At 37.5% G+C, this 21,526-nt stretch overlaps 1 pseudogene across 1 annotated transcript; it reads right to left on the minus strand.

Annotated features, from left to right (window-relative positions):
- Positions 1–7,400: 7,400 nt before the first annotated feature.
- LOC145478489 (uncharacterized) lies at positions 7,401–20,049 on the minus strand (annotated as a pseudogene). Its single transcript, XR_014048271.1, has 8 exons — positions 19,491–20,049; positions 19,033–19,287; positions 14,524–14,950; positions 12,467–13,626; positions 12,081–12,186; positions 11,843–11,895; positions 11,561–11,658; positions 7,401–10,761 (listed from the first exon to the last, which is right to left on the minus strand). The product of XR_014048271.1 is annotated as an uncharacterized LOC145478489 (transcript).
- Positions 20,050–21,526: the final 1,477 nt, after the last annotated feature.

A 21,526-nucleotide genomic window follows, 5' to 3' on the forward strand; every position in this document is an offset into this window, starting at 1 on the left:
TAAGCAGTAAAGTGTCTTTCAACAAACAAGAAAAAGGTGATCATATTCACCAATACAAACAAACATACATGTAAACATCTTCAAAATGTGAATTGTTTTAACATTTAGCAGTAAAAAACAAAACTAATTTCTAGAAAAGCAATTACAGTAAGTGATATTATATACACTTAACAGTAAGTTTGGCAACAGCTTATTTTCAGCTTGTTTTATTTCTTTTCCCGTACCTCATCAGAGTACAGACAGACTACAGCAATGGACCAGAAAAATCCTGAAGCAACAAGCAGTGAAGGTAAGCCAGGACAAATCATCTAAAATAAAAACACACTTCACAGTAACAATTTAATAATTTATTATATTTCATTTGCAACACATTGAATTATTAAAGGTTTTCTCCACACACTTAACTAAACGCAGCTAACCGTTAACTTAATACTTAGCAAAAAAATGAAATGATGCTTAAGTTGTTTTTATTTCATTGCAGAGAAACCTGATCAAATAATTGGTTACATACACAATGTATCTCCCATAAAAGAAGACACCTTCTTCGACTTTCAAGTACAGTCAAAAGAAAAATACTTAAGAGGAGTTTGTTTTGCCCCTGCCAAGAGAGACCTTTTCCAGTCAGTACAAGATGGTGGCAGCCCTGTGAAAATAAAAAGATTTCGCATAGACCAAAAGAGCAACACAGATGACTTGCTCATGAGTGCTAATGTCGAAGTCCAACAGCTTACAGCATCACCATTTCCAAAAGTTGACATCCCCAGCAACTTCGACCTAGGAATGCTGAAAACCATTGCTGCAGGTCAACTGATAACAGTCAAAGCAAAGGTTACTTCTCTACTAGAACCTAAAATACTCCAGACAAGTAGAGGAACTTTAAAAATGCTAGAAGGGCAAATTGTAGACACAAAAGGTTACTCTAAGATAGTATTTTGGGAGAAATTTTGTGAGCAAGTAGAAGAAGGCATGACATACATTTTTGAGAATGTACGAGTAAAGAAAGATGCCCTTACTAAGCAACTATACATAAATACTGCCAAAAGTGGCACTGCCATTAAGCAAACAGAGCCACATACTGATATTTTAGCTTTAGCACCGAGATTAACTGATGATTCTGTCACTGCAACTGTGGAAGGATCTGTAGCAGGTGTAATTTCAACGTCCACATACGTGGCCTGTATAAAATGCAATAAGAAGATCGAACATGATGACAACTCAGACATTATTACTTGTAGTAATTGTAATATGCAACAGATGAAAGACTTTTGTCCCAGTCAGTATTATGCTCAAGTATTTTTCCTAACCACACCAAAGAAGGAAAAGTTGTCTCTTACACTTTTTAACAAAGTCATCTCGCAATTGTTTAACACAGAGGGTCTGACTGATCCTTCTAAGCATGACTTCGTTAAACTGTTACTGGCCTTAAACAACATTGTAGTTACCTACAATAAGCGTACCAAAGCAGTAACCCAAATTGTCCGACCAAATATATAGTCAATTTCCATCTTGACAAGCTATAGTTGACCTATACATGATAAGGCCCTTTGTTCATTACATGTTGCATTAGGCAGTGTCACTCATCCTTCTAAAGATCAACACCAAGCTGTTACTAGCCTTGAAAAAAACATTGTATTTACCTACAATAAGAAAGTAACTTAAACTGTCAGACCAAATATATAGTCCTGATTAGTTCACCTATAGACGATAAGTCCCGTTGTTCATTGCATATTGACCTATACAAAACAGTACAGTTCACCTATACAAAACAACACTGTTCATTACATGTTGCGTTGAAATAAACGAATATGTTCCTTTTTACTCTTACAAGCATTTATAGGTTCAAAGTACATGTAACCATGTTTAAGAAATAAAATAAGTTATATTTTTGTTGCAGTTCCCATTGTCATATTGACATACAAACACGCTACTAACGGCAGTACTCACTTCTCATTGAGAACTCCTAGTCTAATTGTTTAGTAGAATTCTAACTGAATTTCCTTCACATTTTCCAGTATACGTTCTGCTTTAAGGAATATTAAACTTAACGCTTTGTAAGGCGACTGAATATTTAATATTTGAATTTTTCAGCTTCTTTACGCGGCTAATCACTTCATTGAGAAATTTTGAGGTTTTCAGGACGCCCAGGCTGTATGCCCTTCTTTTAGTCTTCTTAGTAATTAAATTATTGAGAGATTTCTGATTATTTTTTCTAAGACGGCACGGTAACGAATCCTACGTGCCTACTCTGCCCTGCACTTTAGCGAGCGCGCAATGTATGTCTGGAAAAGGTCAACAATTCTAAAGGGATTTGAGAGAGAGAAAAAAAAGAAGTCATTTACCTCGGACTTGAAAATGCTGTCCTCGGCCAACGGCCTTCAAGACCTCGGTCAGTTTTTAACTAGACGGACCTCTCAGCCGGAAATTAAGATATATATGTTCCTTTGAAACATTGTAAAAACAAGAAAACGTTGTCACTGTAGATAACCTAATCTCTGCACAGTAATGCCTAGTATACTTACATTAGTATACATAATAAGGGAATTCCATTACGTTAGTTTCTCGCGCACTCTGTTTTGTGTTTGATTATTACGTTAGTACGTTGTGCACTCTGTTTTGTGTTTGACTATTACGTTAGTACCTCGCGCACTCTGTTTTGTGTTTGATTATTACGTTAGTACCTTCCGCACTCTTTTTTGTTTCACTACAACGTTAGTACCTTGCACACTCTGTTTTGTGTTTGATTATTACGTTAGTACCTCGCGCACTCTCGTTTGCGTTTGATTATTACGTTAGCACCTTGCACACTCTGTTTTATGTTCGACTATTACGTTAGTACCTCGCGCACTCTGTTTTGTGTTTGATTATTAGGTTAGTACCTTGCACACTCTGTTTTGTGCTTGATTATTACGTTAGTACCTCGCGCACTCTGTTTTGGGTTTGATTATTACGTTAGTACCTTCCGCATTCTCTTTTTTGTTTGATTATAACGTTAGTACCTTGCACACTCTGTTTTGTGTTTGACTATTACGTTAGTACCTCGCGCACTCTCTTTTGTGTTTGATTAGTACCTTAGTACCTTGTGCACTCTATTTTGTGTTTGACTATTACGTTAGTACCTTGCACACTCTGTTTTGTGTTTGATTATTACGTTAGTACCTTCCGCACTGTCTTTTTTGTTTGATTATAACGTTAGTACCTTGCACACTCTGTTTTGTGTTTGACTATTACGTTAGTACCTCGCGCACTCTGTTTTGTGTTTGATTATTAGGTTAGTACCTTGCACACTCTGTTTTGTGCTTGATTATTACGTTAGTACCTCGCGCACTCTGTTTTGTGTTTGACTATTACGTTAGTACCTCCCGCAATCTATTTTTTGTTTGATTATAGCGTTAGTACCTTGCACACTCTGTTTTGTGTTTGACTATCACGTTAGTACCTCGCGCACCCTCTTTTGTGTTTGATTATTACGTTACTACCTTGCACACTCTCTTTTGTGTTTGATTATTTCGTTAGTACCTTCCGCACTCTGCTTTTTTGCTTAATTATTACGTTAGTACCTCGCGCACTCTCTTTTGTGTTTGATTAGTACCTTAGTACCTTGTGCACTCTGTTTTGTGTTTGACTATTAAGTTAGTACCTTGCACACTCTGTTTTGTGTTTGATTATTACGTTAGTACCTCGCGCACTCTGTTTTGGGTTTGATTATTACGTTAGTACCTTCCGCATTCTCTTTTTTGTTTGATTATAACGTTAGTACCTTGCACACTCTGTTTTGTGTTTGACTATTACGTTAGTACCTCGCGCACTCTCTTTTGTGTTTGATTAGTACCTTAGTACCTTGTGCACTCTATTTTGTGTTTGACTATTACGTTAGTACCTCGCGCACTCTGTTTTGGGTTTGATTATTACGTTAGTACCCTCCGCACTCTGTTTTTTGTTTGATTATAACGTCAGTACCTTGCACACTCTGTCTTGTGTTTGACTAATACGTTAGTACCTCGCGCACTCTGTTTTGTGTTTGATTATTCGGTTAGTACCTTGCACAATCTGTTTTGTGTTTGACTATTACGTTAGTACCTCGCGCACTCTGCTTTGTGTTTGATTATTACGTTAGTACCTCCCGCAATCTATTTTTTGTTTGATTATAGCGTTAGTACCTTGCACAATCTGTTTTGTGTTTGACTATCACGTTAGTACCTCGCGCACCCTCTTTTGTGTTTGATTATTACGTTACTACCTTGCACACTCTCTTTTGTGTTTGATTATTTCGTTAGTACCTTCCGCACTCTGCTTTTTTGCTTAATTATTACGTTAGTACCTCGCACACTCTGTTTTGTGTTTGATTATTACGTTAGCACCTCACGTACTCTGTTTTGTGTTTGATTATTACGTTAGCTCCTCCCGCACTCTCTTTTGTGTTGGTTATTACGTTAGTACCTTGCGCACTCTAACAAATGGTAAACGCCATAGAGTCGCACGTTATAATTTGTGTTTGATTATTACGTTAGTACCTCGTGCACTGTTTTGTGTTTGATTATTACGTTAGTACCTCGCGCACTCTGTTTTGTGTTTGATTATTACGTTAGTGCCTTCCGTACTCTCTTTGTTTGATTATAACGTTAGTACCTCGCGCACTCTGTTTTGTGTTTGATTATAACGTTAGTACCTTGCGCACTGTCTTTTTTGTTTGATTAGAACGTTGATACCTCGCGCACTCTCTTTTGTGTTTGATTGTTACGTTAGTACCTCGCGCACTCTCTTTTGTGTTTGATTGTTACGTTAGTACCTCGCGCACTCTGTTTTGTGTTTGATTATAACGTTAGTACCTTGCGCACTCTCTTGTTTGTTTGATTAGAACGTTAGTACCTCGCGCACTCTCTTTTGTGTTTGATTGTTACGTCAGTACCTCCCGCACTCTGTTTTGTGTTTGATTGTTATGTTAGTATCTCGCGCAGTCTGTTTTGTGTTTGATTATTACGTTAGTACCTTGCGCACTCTCTTTTTTGTTTGATTATAACGTTAGTACCTTGCGCACTCTGTTTTGTGTTTGAGTATTACGTTAGTACTTTGCACACTCTTTTTTGTTTGATTATTACGTTAGCACCTTGCACACTCTCTTTTGTGTTTAATTATTACGTTAGTACCTCGCGCACTCTCTTTTTTGTTTGACTATTACGTTAGTACCTTCCGCACTCTCTTTTTTCTTCGATTGTTACGTTAGTACCTCGCGCACTCTGTTTTGTGTTTGATTATTACGTTAGTACCCCACGCACTCTGTTTTGTGTTTGATTGTAACGTTAGTACCTTGGACACTGTTTTGTGTTTGACTATTACGTTAGTACCTCGCGCACTCTCTTTTGTGTTTGATTATTACGTTAGTACCTTGCACACTCTGTTTTGTGTTTGGCTATTACGTTAGTACCTCGCGCGCTCTCTTTTTTGTTTGATTATTACGTTAGTACCTTGCACACTCTGTTTTGTGTTTGACTATTACGTTAGTACCTCGCGCACTCTCTTTTGTGTTTGGTTATTACGTTAGTATCTTGCGCACTCTGTTTTGTGTTTGATTAGTACGTTAGTACCTTGCACACTCTGGTTTGTATTTTTTTGTTACGTTAGTACCTAGTGCACTCTGTTTTGTGTTTGATTATTACATTAGTACCTCGCACACTTTGTTTTGTATTTGATTGTTACGTTACTACCTTGCACACTCTGTTTTGTGTTTGATTATTACGTTAGTACCTTGCGCACTCTGTTTTGTGCCGTTTGATTATTACTTTAGTACCTTGCGCACTCTGTTTTGTGTTTGATTATTACGGTAGTACCTTGTGCACTTTGCTTTGTGTTTGACTATTAAGTTAGTACCTGGCGCACTCTGTTTTGTGTTTGATTATCACGTTAGTACCTCGCGCACTCTGTTTTGTTTGATTATTACGTTAGTATCTTGCGCACTCTGTTTTGTGCCGTTTGATTATTACTTTAGTACCTTGCGCACTCTGTTTTGTGTTTGATTATTACGGTAGTACCTTGTGCACTTTGCTTTGTGTTTGACTATTAAGTTAGTACCTGGCGCACTCTGTTTTGTGTTTGATTATCACGTTAGTACCTCGCGCACTCTGTTTTGTTTGATTATTACGTTAGTATCTTGCGCACTCTGTTTTGTGCCGTTTGATTATTACTTTAGTACCTTGCGCACTCTGTTTTGTGTTTGATTATTACGGTAGTACCTTGTGCACTTTGCTTTGTGTTTGACTATTAAGTTAGTACCTGGCGCACTCTGTTTTGTGTTTGATTATCACGTTAGTACCTCGCGCACTCTGTTTTGTTTGATTATTACGTTAGTATCTTGCGCACTCTGTTTTGTGTTTGATTATTGCTTTAGTACCTCGCGCAATCTGTCTTGTTTTTGATTATTACGTTAGCACCTCGCGCACTCTGTTTCGTGTGTGATTATTACTACAGTACCTCGCGCAATGTGTGTTTTGTTTGACTATGGCGTTAGAACCTTGCGCACTCGGATTTGTGATTGATTACTACGTGACGCACTCTGTTTAGTGTTTGATTATTACGTTAGTACCTCGCGCAATTTGATTTGTGCTTAATTATTATGTTAATACTTTGTGCACTTTGATTTGTGTTTGATTATCTCTTTAGTGACTCGCGGTCTTTGTTGTTGTGTCTTTTGTTGGAGAGTCGGGCGAACAGTGGTTTTTCACAGTACCCAAATTCGCAATTAGCTAATCAAATGTCTCGTATCCTGCGTTACCTTACCCAACTTTAGCTCGTCAGAAGCCGTGTCTACTTTCTTGTTTCCTGCGATATCAAGTCGCATTTCGCCGATATATGAGGCTGGTTCGTCCTCGTTATGGTATTCGACCGTTACTCGCAAAAATACGAATTATAGTGCGACCAAAGTCGCCCAAGCATACCAAAAGTACGATTGCTTATAACGATCAGTCGTGCGCAGTCTGGTTTGAATCGTTTTTGTTAGGGACTCGTGCTAACATCGTCACCAGGTCTTCTTGGCTAATTTAACTCAAGGTTACTGCTACCTTGGATTCCTTTGAAGGAGACGACCTGGGAATCTGGGCAGCTCGTGTTCTTCAGGAAAAGCACGGGATAGACCATATTCGTATTCTTGGCTAGCTTGTAATCGAGGCTAATGCGGGGAGTTATTTCAATTGTACATGGAACCCATCACTTTTTAATGATATTTCCCCTACATGAGCCTCCATTGCAAGCTAGTTCAGTGTAATACCGAGAATACGAACTTGGCCTATTGATTAATTTGACGTCGATTGCGAGTCAGGTTTTTTTGTCTCTGAGAAGGGGTCCTACACCCCCGTAAGTTCTGTCCTAAGTCTATACAGACTATTGAAAATATGAGTCGGGAAGGTGGGTTCTTGAACAAGGGTTTATTTACATTTCCTGGTAGCAAAATACTCTAATATATATATATATTCAAGTCTCATCTTTGAGGTCTGTGTGACCTACACAAAAATAAATACAATACATCAAGCTAAAAAATCACAAGCTTCCGTAATTTACAAAATGTACAAAAATAGCCTTTTGGCGAGTCTAGAAAAATACTACAAAGCTTTAAAAAAAATTCACATCTCTGCAACAGCCTGGTTAAACAGTGATTAACTTGAAGTGATACAATTCATGAATGGCAGAACTTGTGAAAAAGGTAAACTACAATGTACTGTAATAATTGATCATGACATTAAGAGACCAAATAATTTCACTCTTGCTTACAATGTCGAACATAGGAACAAAAATTTTCTCCCTTTCAAAAGATTACACAGTTCCACTGGATCTGCTTGTTAACAAAGGTGTTCTTGTATAATCATGTCCATATTCGATTAATAAGCTTTTGGTATCAAGAAATAATATAGATACATCAAAACTAATAATTAACAAACAAGAACAATCCTGTGTTAGAGCAGTTTTCAATTGAGTGTTGAAAGTAATCAGACAATTACTTTGGTTTTGGTTTTACTAAGGTCTGAGATTGGCCGAGTAGTCTAATTGTTAAGGATCTGGTTAGGTTTTGCACTCTACACACAACTCAGTTGAAAACCACTCAATACAACCAAATCATCCGAACTAACATTGACATGATCGCTTCTTATCAAGTGATAAGATTTAGAGACTAATTATTTTCCTTAACGACATAAACAAATGCTTGCAGTTACTATTTCGCACTGCATCATAACAAAACCAAAACCTTTTATGTTATTTACAAAATTTACTGTGAAATCGAGACGACGTTTGCAAAAACCCTTGGAGAGTACTGTTAAGCCTAGAGTTTCTTATAGGAGACCGAAGTTTGTTGGTGTCAAGTAACACAGTTTCTGAAGGCTCTCAAGGCCAAAATAAATATATTTACAGTGAGAGCAATTATGAGGTTGCTCACTATAGCTTAAAAACTCCAAGGCTTCCTTTTTTCAAAAGAAATATGCAAAAAGACGTGAAAATTAGGAACGATCTTCACTGAAGCTAACGTAACAGAATTCCAAGTATCAAGTATGATATCAAGTATGTAGCAAAGTCTCCAGAATATCGACTATCTCGTCAATCATATAAATACCGAGTGCTCGACTAACTAAAAGAGGCTACGTCAGACCAGCTGACTAAGTGACTAGTACGTGCAAAAGATAAGCAGTTCGGTAAAATGTTGGAGGAAATGTCCTTCATACAATATCAACTTCATAAGTTTATGTTCCAGTTAGTTCCAATTCGCCATTTCCACATACCCCACAATACACCTTGTTTGCCCCCCAAAATTCTGCATGAGCATTGTCTTCAGTTTCTCTTGGGACGACTGTAATACCCAGGAGAAATGGGAAACAAAGGTTATGCAGAATTTTGGGGGGCAAACAACGTGTATTATGGGGGATGTGGAAATGGCGAATAAGATTCAGAGTACAAAAATAGACATCTACCAAAACGATCAGTTATGTGAAGGAGTACAATGGGTAACCTGTTCCATCTGGTGTCCTTGAGCTTGACGAGCGAGGATATGATGATGCCATCAAACAGTGTGGGTGAATGTGCAGTTGATCATCCGTACCAGCTATCAAGGGAGGAGCACCCATGGCTGCCATGCCCATGTGGTAAGGAGGGCTAAAAATCTGGGCTGTGGGAATGAAGATTCTTGATGGAGTACACATGTGACTGGCTAGTGCATCTGGTGGCACTCCCAGATGTGGAGGATGGGAAGAAATATACAGATCAGGGTGATCTGCTACCATGGAGGGACTCCACCTTCCTGGGTACATTGCCACACCAGGAAATGGTAAATCTTCTTCATAGTGTTCTTTCTTTGCCTTTGTTGGAGGGGCTACTGCGACAATTTCATCTTTTCTACTTGTTGGTAAAGAGCATGAGCAGTCTGAAGCACGCATGTCCTCAGCGACATAACCATACCTGAACTGGCCAAGCTCTGGATTAGGCGACTGTATGTGGTGACTGACACTGCATTTGGGGCGGTGATGTTGAACACTGGACTGCCTTCGAAGCCATTCAGCAAAATGTTCATCAGCACTGTCTGATGAGGGAGAGTGTGTATATCGTCCTTCCAAGCTTTCCACTCGTGCTTGTTGACGCCTCTGTTTGTCACGTTTTGGAAGGAATGCCTCTTGCTTCACAAGTGGATAGCCTTCATCCTTGCTCTTCTTAATTGCTGGTGAGCTCTCTTGTATTTGAGGTGGAACTCTGTTGTTATTAAATGGTTGAATGCCGTAGGTCTGCACGTCATAAACTGAGGACACCTCTCCACTTGTCTGTGCTTCCCTAACGGGATGGTGCCTTTTACTGCTTTCATGATATTCTTGCCTCGCTTGTGATTTATGCACTTGCCTCCGCCCCTCAGTGTCTCCACCGCCAGTTGGCCTATGCATCTTGGACATTTCCTGTGCATTTGCCTGAGATCCTTGAATGTGCGGCACAAGGTGGCTCTTGGATTGCGACCCTGGAGGACTGTCATCTGAGGTTAGATCAATAATCTCTCTTCCTTTACTTACTGAATTTAAGAGCTGTGGTGGAGGTGACGTGAGCTCATCATCGTGTACCCCTCTAAAGACCCTCTGGAGTGGAACAGCCTGGACAGATTGCTTAAGGTTGGTGTTAGCAGCTGTGTTTTTAGCATACACTGTGTTGGCTGTTACACCTGCTTCCTCCTCACTCTGCATGGTTGTTATAAAGTTCCTATTCTGCTGACTTATGTCTTGTGGACATTGTTCAGTTGGTGTATCTTTGTTTTGTTTTTCAGATGCTGAGGTGATGGGAGGTGCTGCACCTGTTTTTGACTTGCTACTGCATGTTTTGGGCTCTTGGCACTCTTGTTTGAAGGATCGAACGACAACTGGCGACATTCCTTGTTTAAAGGAAGTCTTGCTAACAGATGATGCCGTGACAGAGTGCACCTGACCTGAATCCATTGTTTTAACTGCATTTCCCTTTACATCAGTTGCGGTGTTCATCACGTACGGTGATGATTGGAGTGATGACACAGCAGTACCATCCTGTGGAGGCCTTGCTGGAACAGCTCCTACAGCACCTTGATTCTGCTTTAGTACAACAGCCTTGTCTGTCTCAATGTCAGGTTTTGCTTTGTTCGAAACTGTTAAACCTTGCTTTTTCCCCGGTTTGTCGCAGGGCTGATTTTGTAGAAGGCTGTTAACAGAAGAAGGAGTTTTCTCATCCATCTGCTTTTTGAGTTGGTTTCTTACGTGTTTCTCATAAGGCAACAGCAACCTGGAGACAAAGAGGATATATTCAATTTGTCTTCTCACAAAATGAGTGCAATCTTTGCATTCACATGCAAATCATAAGAAACCACTATAAAATAACTTAAAGGAAGTGGGAAGATTAAGACTAAGGAAGCTTGAGTATCAACCAAATGTTGCAGAAACCATTGCTAGTTGGCTATTCTGGGCCAGGTTGTTCAAAGCCTGATTAAGCTGACCTAGGATTAGTGGGAATTTTGATTTGAGTTTTGCATTTTTTCAGTGAGGTGTTCGTTTTGTATTGTTTGTTCTTCAGTTTTGACCTTGAGTAATCTCAAACTACACAAAACATAAGGGAACAATATTTTTACACAAGAAAAAATGATAGTTTGGTCAACTTTTAATCCTGGGTTAGCGTTAACCGGATTTCGAACAACCTGGCCCAGCATTGTATCGTGGTGTCCTTGCCCTATGGTGACTAGGCTGATTTAACAATCGTCCTGTATACTGCTAGGGGTAGAATGTTGATATATAGCATAATTATTCACATTTGTCCTTTGCAGACTCACATCTAGAGGTCAGAGAAAATATGCATTGCTTTCTAGGCTCAATCCATGATCCACCCTACATACTTACTTACTTTGCTTATCCTTTTCATCCCAGTTGGAACAAAAGGCCACTCCCCCACCCAAGAAATCTGTTTATTCACGCTATGCAGATTGAGATAGATGACACAAGTCCAGGGTATCTCCTGTATAATAATTATAACAGGACATAGGACAGGACACACGAAAGGACATACTAAGGACATAGTAATTATTACTTACCTTTCATAATGTCTCCTGGTGTATGTGGCAGCACTAGTTATTGTTGTACTCCCTCCAAGTGAGTCATAAACACGTCGCCACAAACGCTTGCTTGTTACCTAGACACAATTTGACTGGTAAGTAACCGTTTTGAATGAAAAACCAAACTCATACATTCTACATGCCTTGATTGATCAAGGTAGCTGGGTCTTATGTCTTTCTCTAGACCTGCTTGAGGTGACTTCACTCTCCCAAAGTACCTTAACACTCTTGAAACCTTAAAACAAGCAAAGTGATACTCACTGCATCATATCCTCCAAATCTCTGTGCGGTGCTGTACATTGTCCAAAGATTAACTACAGGAATAACAAAACAGTATACCATATTGAAATAGCAACAAAAAATATCCAAGAGGTCAAAATAATGCTTTAACACCTTAGACACTATTCAGAAGGAAGTTAATAAACTACAAATTTAAATTAAATAACAGTGTCACTAGTTAGAACACACATGCCACATGTTTTTAATTTGCTAGTCATACCTTTCTTAAAGCCCAAGGCGGGAAGCTTGCCAAGTGGTTGGTTGTTCTTCCTCATGAAATCCCGCAGGGCTTGCATGAAGTCCTTTTCATCATCACCGTCATACTCCTATAAAGTAAGATTCGAATTTGAAATGTCACAACAAAGAGGTACATTTGTGATATGTTATCATAAGTGACATAATTCAGGACTTTCAACTTTGGGGTTATACTTTATAATTTGGAAAAAAACAAAGAACACAGAATAATAGTCCCACTGGATAAAATATTTGGGAGCAAAAAGTGTTCATAGCTAAAGACAATTCTATGTCATTTATTTTTGTAGTGTGTTGACAAAATGCAGCACACCAAGAATTTCAAGCCCAAATAAATTTTTCCAGAGCGCCTACCTCATCCTTTACATTGCCAGGCATTCGTAGTCGTTTTTTCTTCTTTTTCCAAGCGACAGATTCATCTGTTTGTTCTATTTCATTCTCTTTCTTCTCCTCTGAAATGCATGGTCTCAGTTGTCTCTCTTCATTCTCCTTGCTTGGTTTCGATTTCACATGTAAGCCACCAGTTGCAATCATGCCATCACTGGTGTTCACTGAAGATGATGTACACCCAGCCAAGGGTGTTACAGCCTGCTGAGGTTTGGGAGCAACTGCTTGGACACTAATGTTGGTCTGCTGCAGAGATGCAATGGGTTGATCGCGTACTGTGGTGCATGTGGATGTTACCACATGTGTGCTGACAGTTCCCTGTGTTGTGGTAACTGGTCGGGTTCTTGAGGCAATATGTGAGCGTACACCTGCCTGGACAGTTGGAATTGTGTTCACACCTGAACTCACACTCTGGGTGTGTGTAACAGTTGTCCCAGGTTTTAATATTTTCCTATTTTCCACCAATGAATTCAGCAGTTTACTAGGTTTACTTTCCAAGGAAGGACTGGAACTAGTTACAGGAGCAACTGTCACTTTGGTCTGATTTCTATCTGTTAAGTGTGGCTTGATCATCAATACATTGCTGTTGTTGTTGCTAACTTTTTCAATGTCTCTTAGCTTTGTACTGCTGGCTGAAATCACCTTTTGAATTGGTGTTGTTCTTGAACACTCAGTAATGTTCCCATTTAGATGCTTGCGGCTGGACTGAAGTGGCTGTGAAGTACGTGCAACATCTCTCCTTATCATATTAGAAGGAATTAGAGGTGGAGGAACCTTTGGGTTTTCTCCTCTCGACTGTGGCACATCTTGAGCAGCAACTTTAGAAATCTCAGCTGTTTCTGCCTTGTCTGGAATTGTAACCTGTACTGTAGGCTTAACCAATGGCGGGGGCCCAATACTTTGAACTTTCCGTCCCACTTGAGGAGGTGCCTTTGTTCTCTCCAATACCCCTTCTGACATGTCAGACCCTGTGCTCTCCTCTTCCTCTGATAGCTTGCATCTCTTTGCTGCAGGTGAATTTGTTAGATGATTTTGAATGTCGGCCACAAATCGTTTCTTCTTAAGAACACTATTCTGTACCGCATTTAGCTTCTTTTTCTTCCTTGGCCTGCCTTTCAGAACTGGTGCTAGTGGTGAAAAAAAGCAGGATTAGAGCATTTATCTACCACTTGATTTTATGCTGTTGACAAATTTTCACATTTTTCTGTTGGTTTCACAAAATTAATGTCTCAGCTAATCAAAGATCTAACAAGAGCACATGGGGTCAACTAATTTTCCTCATTGTTTCACTGCTCATACTGGGATTTTTATCAAACCAAAATTCCTTTTTTAACTGGAAAACAAAATGGCAAGATGCAGTGCATAACTTAACTCATTTAGCCACAAGAGTAATAAGTATCTTTATTCCCTCTCAGAATATTAGTGACTGGATTCACGAGCTGTGAATAACAAATTACCTGTGTTTGAGGCAGGTTAAGTGTCTGAGATGGAAATTCTCAGACAATTTACCTGACTCAGACACAGGTAATTTGATATTCACAACAACAATAAAGATAACAGATATATAATATTAAGAAAGGACTGTAATCTGTCTGGCATTAGCCTCAATGTATTTTATGACTGATTATCTGTCATAATATTTACCCTCAGACCAAACCCTAGGAAATTTATTGTGTCTAAAAAGCACTCCCCAAATATCCAGGTCTGCATGTCTATCTGGACATATTTATCTGTTGGATAGTATGGATGATGCTAAGAAAATGTAATAAACCAGCTCATTAGCCAGGCCAGCTGGCTTTTCTGACCTTGGCAGCTCCAAAGTTTACAAAAAGACTTCTTTGGTGTGAAATTTCAGCTGGATTAAGTTTTCTTTCAGCTGGTGAAATTAGTCAGTAGCCACTGTTAGCTACATCTCTGACAGAGATGTAGATGAGAGATGTAGATGAGAGATGTGCCAGGCCCAAAATATCTACTAATAAGTTGACTTTTTGGTGCAACTTTATCGTCTTCTGAACATGGCATACCTTTGTTATCACCAGATAATTCAAACTTGTCCAAGTAAGGGTGATGGAAACTGTCACGACAGAAAAGCACCCGTGTACTTCTGTTTTCTGCAATAACTCCTCCCAGGGCAACTAACTGAGCTCTTGTCAAACACATGCCAGATAAGAGCCTCTTTTTGAGACCCCTGTAACGACAGTACGCTGGAAATGTGAGGATCTGAAGGTTGCGAGGGTGATCTCCTTTCATCCACACTTCTTTGGCATTTTGTAATGTTTCTTTCTCCTTCACAGCATAGTTGCTGTTTAGATAATATTTGTGGTCAACACAGAAAAAGTCACTTTCACATAAGGGTACCAATCCGGAGTTCCATTGGAGACCTGAGTCCTGCCACACAGCCATATCATGGCACTTGATGACAATTTTCTGGTCAGCATAAAGTAACTCATCCTGAGGACAAACAAAGCCCATTTAGTTAGTGGTAACAACTCTGTACATCCCTGGTCACATGCAAGTTAGAGAGGTGTTGTCGCCACTAAAAGCATAACTGCAAGATTGCTTGGGCCAAAATGAAGACTTCCCTAAACCACTAATAATCCACTTATTTCCAGTTTGAGACCTTCCCTTGAACCCCGTGTTAATACCAGATGGATTATGAGTCAGGCATTGTTCTGTGATTGTTCCCCTTTTGCCATGTTACAAGCAGATGGATTATAAGTCAGACAACAAAACTGTCTAGACAGATCACTAGTCTATGATTATCCCATTTATGTCATGACATACTACAGTTTAAGTATTACATAAAGTAGAGAGACTAAATGAACCACAAACACTTAGAGCTACTGAACATGGCTCTGATCTTGATGCATGAACACCTTCCAATGAGTTCATCAGAGCTCTTCCACATTTTGAAAGTAAAAAACCCCCTACATTTTTACATCACAAATACATAGGGTCATAGACTAAAAAGACAAGATTTACCAGGATAAAAATCCACCAAATTGCTAAATGCCACCAAGAATGAAAATGGTATTGAAAAGTTTATCAGAATTTTTTAGAAGGCATTAAACAAAGTAGGTTATTTCCCAAAATATTATATCCATAAGATCTTGTAGTTAGTTAGAGCACTAATCAGTTCAATCAAGCTAAATGTGAGTGATGTTAGATAAACTGACGCTTAAAACTACACTGCATACAGGAATAGTGCAGAAACATCTCTGGCCAAATAATGTACCTGTACATGGTCATTTTGATTGTGAAGTTTACCTGTCTATACCATGGATCTAGTAAACAATAAATACTTTTTAACTGGTTTATTTTTTTGGCGATAGGAACAGATAATTTTGTTTTTGAAAAACCCACAGCAAAGGAGAAATTGATATGATAACATACTGTAGTTCAGTTCGTAACATCTTCAAGTTATTTTTTCTTTCTTTACAACTAAAGTAGATTCACAAATTCACTATAAACCACTCAAGTAATAAAAAACCTCAATTTATAAGGGATCTGATAAGTTACTTTTTTGCTTTTTTAAAAATATCCTTGTACCATCATAACCACAGTGAAATATCAAAAATGTTAGAAAAAACCTCCCAACAAAGGGGATGCAACAATGGAAGCTACGGATAATACTGCACTTAAAATTTTCATTTTGAGATACTATATTACATGTAAAAACAACTGAACATTTTTTGATCAACACCAGGTTGGATGAACAAACCTGTGAAAGTTTAGCTGCCCCTAATTCAGATATTTACATTTAACTTTTTACATTTCAGAATAATGCTTACAATGCTAATTATACATAAAACAGCCAGACACAACCAGTGCCCTTAGACAGAAATTATTTTTCTTTTGACAGATGTTAGAGAACAGATTGGTAATTAACTCAACCTTTTGTTGCATGCACATGTGCTAAAAGCCTACATGTAAGTTGGCTCTTGGTGATACATGAACATATGTGCTAAATAGTAGTCATTCATGCAACACTTTAACAAGTACTTACTGGAACATCAATTAAATGAGTTGTTTATGAGTAGTAATGTGGACTTAAAACAGAAAAAAAGATATATTAAGTGGATAAAAAGATAGCTAACCATGTATAAATGAGGATAAAATTGTGTTGTACATAATGTATCAGATAATTGCCACAGAAACAAAGCTGATAAATGGAATACAATAAATTCACATCACTTTACGAGTGGTTGTCAATTACCTACAAGTACAGAACCTGGTGCATTTACTAAAGAAGTAAGAAGAAATGAGACAGTCTTGAAAGTGACAAAACACACTGCATTTAGCAAGAAGTGGTAGTATGAATTATTATTACCAGTAACTCCTCACTCTAGCTATGTAGTCTAAAGTTATTGACTTATCTTTCACTCTGACCAGCGATATTGAATTATACTGAAGCACCCAATTTTTAGAGTTATCTTGCAACAAAAATTGTGTCATTCAAAAACCTGGAATCATGCACACATCATTTCTCAGTGTGAAGAAGATATCAAAGCTTCGCATGACACAATAACAGTTCTAAAAATCATTGTAAGCTTTTTCCATGCAAAAAAAAACTTACAATCATAGATTTTAAGGGAAGCTCAAGGAGCATTGATGATGTGAGTATAACAATGAACTATTACATGAGGCCCATACAATAATCACGTTACTTTTCATTTAAATGGACTCAATCAAATTTCAACAATGAAATTGGCAAAGCAAAACACTGGACAATCAATTATCAAAACGAATACCCTTTGGAGTAGGTTAGAAAGGAAAACATGGTATTTATCTTTCAAGAGATTTTCTCAAAATATGCGCCCCGGTAAAGATCTGAAAAGAGTATGGAATAAAAACAATTGTAAAGTGGAATTGATCTCTCTCTTAATCCCGAATAAAAGATAATGTAATGTAAAACGTATTAAGTAACTAGGGAAATTTACAAGTGAATGCCAGCCTTGTTTTGAAATAGCATTGGTCTATTCGTACACATTAACAACACCACATCGATCATTTAGCAATTTTAACATTGAAACATATTCCATTACCCAATATTTCACGAAAAACAATTCAAAGATTCTAATTCCAATTAATATCAAGACCATGTGGTAATTTGTTTACACGCACCGATCTCTGTTCGAAATCTCTAATTTCGGACACAGAAACGCGCGGAACCGCCACTAAAAAGAATTTTAGATTTCTGGGTCAAAAAAGTTATCTAAAACGGGTAGATAGCACGGGAAGAAAAGCCATATTAGGATAATTTCTAAAAGCTAAAAGGCAGGTTATTATTTTTATTCAAATATTTCCTATTGTGTTGTCTTAATACGCATCTGTCGAAGGCACAGAGGTGCTATTTTTTATCAAACACAATGTCAATTTCTGCTTGAAATCGCACCACGTAAACGACCATTTTTTGGTTTAAAATTTCCATTTGTAAAATCCCAAAAAGCGAAAACGAAATAATAACCAAAAATAAAATTACTTAGCAAACTGAAATACAATCTCTCGACCGGAAACATTGCGAGTGAATTCTACTTGCGGTGGTGAAAATGCAAATCAGTGTCTTTTGTTTAACCCAAAACACCGCTTGGTGTTTTATAGCTTAAATTATTGTTCTCAAGTAAACTCTTCATTTCTCGATTGAAATCTCCGTGAAATTTAAATTAAATTTGCACCCCAAACGAGAAATATTTGGAAATAACTGTAAACACCGTACGGAACGCGGGATGAATAAATCCTTGTTTACCAATATGACCTCATGAATATAAATTGCGTGGTGTTGTAAAAAGTTGATTACATGAAACCGTCGTCCTGTTGCTGATAAAATAGTACAGAGGGTCCCAGGCTCGCAAATTAACTGCCAGTTCGAATCCGTAAACTGTTGAATTTCCAAACAGCTTATCCAGGCAATTAAGAGACCATAAAATCAGCTCGGACGTTATTAAAATTAAGAAATGAAATTTAATGAAGTTCATCAGCACATGGGAATTCTTTCACTTCCTCGCAGCGCGCTATAGAAACAAAAGACCAAATCTAAGTTCCTCGGTCCTTTTTACATAAAGTGTTACACTTACGAGTGGAGGGACTTAAGATCACTACTAAAAAAACAAAATATTTTAGGCACATTATTTTTTCCTAGTTCTGATAAATATTCATCTAAATATAGGACATACAAGTGGTGGACAGATACAAAAGCGTGCTCTACCGAGCTTAAATATTCCGTTTTATTGCGTCGTGATTTCTTTCTCGCCAGCTAATGTTTTGAAGTTGTTTATCGCTATGAAATAAAATGAAAGATAATTTGATTTATTTTTCCGATCTGTTTAGAAATAAAAAGATAAATTGAAGTCGATTTCCAGCGCCAATTTCTAACAACGTCTTCACAAAATCAATGAAGCATTATAACTTCAACAAACAAATTTTTAGTGTTTTAAGATTTGTTAAGCACGGCCTTTTTACAGACTCCAAAACGGCAAATCTAAGCGCGAAAAATGAAATAAAATCCCTTGGAAATAGTTTTATAAATAACTGACCTGTCCGTGGTTTGCAAGGCGTCCTGCGGGAGTATCTTCGGGTCTGAAATAAAGTCTCGCGGAAGCAAGCTGGCTGTCATTACTCGCATCGTGCCAAACTAATTGTAGCTCAGCTATGCATATCGGTTGGTTTATGGAATTCCTCACAAAATAAAACTCTCCGAGGCAAAAATTTTTCACCACTCCATCGATAGTTAATCTGAAACCTCTGTAGAAGGTATAACAGCTATGCCGTCCACAACTGGCCCCGATCCACTGAAAATAAAAATCAATAATTTAAAGTCAGTTAGGCAGTAATTCTGTCATGGTATGCTACAAATTGAAATGAATTGAATTCGTCTAAATTGCCGATTGACGCGTTAGTTGTAAGTAAAAAATATTCCTCTAAGCTTCAAAAAATAAACTGCTACATCGGGGTAAAATTTTGACGGCGAAAAGGGAAAACAAATCAAAAATACCTGCACTTCAGTTACGGGCATTGTAGATGAAGTTGACTTTGACATCGCCACACATATCAAATGAGGTTTAAAGTTTGTCAAGGACACGTGACTTCGTAAACGTCATAGATCGATCACTTTTATCTGACAGTTACGACACGCTTGTCACATGTGGTTCAACAAAATCTTCTTGAATTAAAAGTATTTTATAAAATAACTTGCAAAACTAACGCCAACGGAAGACGTGACTGCAATAACTAAGAGTAAATAAACCGGAACTAGTAAAACAGCGGTTTTGTTCGACCAACGAATGTATTTCCTTGTATCTAAGCCCATTGATCATTTCCTGTTGTTTAACGTATTCTTGCATATTTCAACGGAAATTATTTTGACCCATCATGTAACGACTTCCTCCACACCCATTGAAGAAGATTGTGGTCCTTGGCACATCTTAACTTATGTTTATATATATATATTTTGTAATTGAATAATAAAAAAAATTCACCTTAGAAGGAAAAATATTTATAGCTCTTGAGTCTTGAATAAAATGTGTACCCTTAAAAAATGTCCAAATGTAAAACTGAAATTGTAAAACAAAATGTCATAATAAGTCATCTCTAATTTTAAACTTGCAAATCCATTCACATGAGAGAAATAAAAACAAGAAAAAAATTTATGCAACACTGCATTTCTGATATATCTATATTTCCTAACACGAGTCCACAGAAATTAAATAATACCTAACAATTTGTACCAAAATATTTGAGATAACTTTGCTGAAAATATTTTTGAATCTTTCCTTTGAATCTACTTATTGAAAATAAAAATAAAAAATAGGATTGATGTCTCGTTTCTCCTTAACAGCATAAACACATCATGAGAAATGTACAAATGGTCAGGTTTGTAATAATGCCATTAGCATGTTTGCTGCACCAAATAATTTCATGAAACTATTGTAGATTTCAATTTTTCCAGTTCTCACAAAAAAAAAAATTAGCTGTAGCAAAATAATAAACTGATTTCCTACAAAAAAAATAAATAAAAAATAAATAAATAAATAAATAAAACACTTAATAGTTTTGACACTAACTCTTGATTTATGCAGAATACAGCACAAATAACAATAATATTTTCATCTTGGCTAAAAACATGAAAGAGGTGAATTAATAACTGCGCAGTTTATATCAGGTTACCAAATGATTATTCTAGATCTCTAGCTATTCATTTCAAAAAATGGATTATTGCCATGAAATTACACTTCCATTTAGCAAACTCATTAAGTGGCAAGGAAGTTGATGTTTATATTCATGTACGTGTATGGTAATCCTCGAAAAACCAGTTTGAAAATGATAACGCCAGCAGGATATTGTTTTAGACAACCTAGCTTGTGTTCTTATGACATCAATTAAGAGAGTGTCATATTCTTATTAAATAATGTCATGGGCTTTTTAATGTCTCTGTTTATCATTGCGGTTCCTACAGAAATTTATTCTTGTTATTTCAGCTTGCCACAACTGGAAGCCATACTTTAATCTGATTCCTGAGATTTTTTTTCCATTCAGTCTAACAAATTTCACTGTAACTCAAGACAATACACTGATCATCAGCTACTTACAGTTGGGTTTCCTTGAACAACTATTCCATGCCAAATGAGAGAGGAACTCTCTCATTCGGCATAGAAGAAATCAACTGCTCACAGGGTATCTTTTCCAGTGCGAGGTTCCAGAAAATATTCATACCACCCAAGAACTCCAGGTTATTGGAAATTCCAAGGGGGAGGGGGTTGTCAAAAGCCAAAATTTTTAAAGGGAAGTATGAACCAGGTGGGAGGTTTAAACCTAAGAAAACTTTTAATGGCACAGAATGGATATTTTTGGGAACAGCACAATGATTAAATGCAGTTTGAAAGGATTGTGTACAGGGAAAAAGGGAAAACGGTGGCCAGCTATAGTGCCTAGTCATTGAAAACATTGTTTTTTTTTCTTCTATATTTTAAACTTGACCTCAAAAGTAAACCACACACATAACATTTAATAGACTTATATTAATCTAGTTTG

The sequence above is a fragment of the Orbicella franksi genome, chromosome 2 (genome assembly GCF_964199315.1).
Source record: "Orbicella franksi chromosome 2, jaOrbFran1.1, whole genome shotgun sequence".
Lineage (NCBI taxonomy): Eukaryota > Metazoa > Cnidaria > Anthozoa > Scleractinia > Merulinidae > Orbicella > Orbicella franksi.